Source organism: Pteropus vampyrus, unplaced genomic scaffold (assembly GCF_000151845.1).
Source record: "Pteropus vampyrus isolate Shadow unplaced genomic scaffold, Pvam_2.0 Scaffold288, whole genome shotgun sequence".
NCBI classification, from domain to species: domain Eukaryota; kingdom Metazoa; phylum Chordata; class Mammalia; order Chiroptera; family Pteropodidae; genus Pteropus; species Pteropus vampyrus.
The window spans coordinates 1,749,423-1,751,608 of NW_011889069.1; positions in this window are offsets into that span (position 1 = coordinate 1,749,423).

The window sequence follows — 2,186 nt, forward strand, 5'->3', positions numbered from 1 at the left end:
TAACTATTATGGTAGGAAGAATTCAAAAGTGACCCCCAAAGCTCTCACCTTATGGCATATGCCTGTATATTCCTATATCTTTGAATGAGGGCAGGACCTGTGAAAGTGGAGATAGTCTCTCATCACTCCCTTGGTTAGGTTATGTCAAATGAGATAACATTGTACTCTGTTTGCATCACTGCCTACTGGGGAGGGATAGAAAGTCAGACAAATGTATTACAGTTGGCCTGGAAGAGAGCAAACAGCACTGTTGTGACTGGCCTGTGACGGTTATATGCCAAAGATCCATAGTCAGCCTCCAGGAGCTGAGAATGAACTCAGCTGACAAGTAAGAACTTAGGTACCTCAGTTTTACAGCACAAGAAATGCATTCTACCACAGCCAATGAGATAGGATGAGAACTCAGAGCCTCATATGGAATCACAGTGCTGGCCCACATCATAATTTCAGCCTCGGTAGATTTCAAGCAGAGGACTCATGGACATCCGACCAATGAAAACGGAGAGAATATATTTTTTGTTGCTTTAAACTGCTAAGTCTATGATAATTTGTTATGCAGCAATAGATAACTAATACAACTACACATAAAATTTCAAATCAGTGTCCAACTCATTTTCTATTTCATTTTATATTCATATTCATGTAGTCTAACAAAACATACTTATTAAGTAGCTGCAACATGACAGATGGTATGCTCGGGACAAGTGATACGACACAGTCTCTGCCCTTAGTGTTATACCTTAGAAAATAGGTATACTTTAAACAAAATCTGTGAATAGATTACATGTGCTTTAAGAGTAGCTCATAACTGGTATAACCAGGACACAGAGAAGAAGTATATAAGTCTATCTGTGGGGTAAGGAAACACAAGGAAAGATTCTGTTATAAAATGCAACTTGAGTTAAGTGATAAAGAGTAGATGCTTCAGGTGGGAAGGGGAGATAAGAGAGTTCTGAACAGCGAAGCTATGTGACTAATTCCACAAGATGCTCTACTAGACAACTTTCAAAGGTAAGAATGTGAAAAAGGAAGGGCTGCAGTGGTGGAAAAGGAAAGAAAAATGAGTTTAGAGGCAAATCTGAATAGGAAGATAGAGATGCGCTATTTAAAGTGTGGTTCAAGGGGTAGCAGTAGGGAGATCCCTTGCGAACTTGTTAGAAATGCAGAATCTCAGCCTCCACCTATATCTACCAAATTATAATCCATGCTTTAACCACATCTTCAGCTAATTCACAAGTACTTTCATGTTTTTGAGAGTGTTAATGCTGGTGTGTCTGGGTACTATTTAGATAAAGAGAAGATGTTGCTGTTTCAAAGTGGGTAAATAACAATCAGATCTATCTTTTTTAAAAAAGCACTGAAGAAGTGGAAAGGGCTGATTAGATAAGTATGAGACAGAAAGCAGAGAAACCAGTTAGAACATTATTTTAATAGTTCAAGCAAGAGAGCAAAGCAGAAAACAGTGGGCACAGAAAAGAGTAGATAAATAAGACAAATTTTAAGAAAGCAGAATATATAGAATTTTGAACAACAGACTTAGATAAGCTACCTAAGGGACATTGAATTATTTAAAATGAACCTCAGGTGTCTGGTTAATATGACTATGTGGATGGAGTTGTCATTTTCAAATGTACAGGTGAAATAATGAGTTTCATTTTGGACATGCTGTGTTTGAGATGCCTGTTAAACTGAGGTGAGGATATTTAGTAGAAAGTGGATATATGGATCTAAGGTCACTAATTTGGATGTCAGGGACTTCTAGGGTATATCTGAAGTTATGAGAGTGAGCTAGTGCTTCCAAGCTGAAAATTCCAATTCAATTTAAAATTTTTAAGACTTCTAGATTCAAGATTTCCACTGGTACCTGATTTTTTCTCTTCCACCTTATTAAAAGAATACTTAGGGAAGCACAAATATATATCCAATATTAAAAGATTTTAAATGGGCTAGGCACACCCTTTAGATGCTGATGTGAGAGGATTCTGACTGTTCCCATGTGGGAAGTGATACTGGCATGGAGGAAAATTCACATATCCATCAATTTTTAGATACCTTCTCATTCATGGAAAAGTACAAAGAATGGAGTAATAATCATAAGAGACTTGTGAAGTGATTTAGTAGAATTTTTGTTGTACTTACAAAATGAATATCATTGCATCCAAGATATAAGGGAGGAAACAATATAT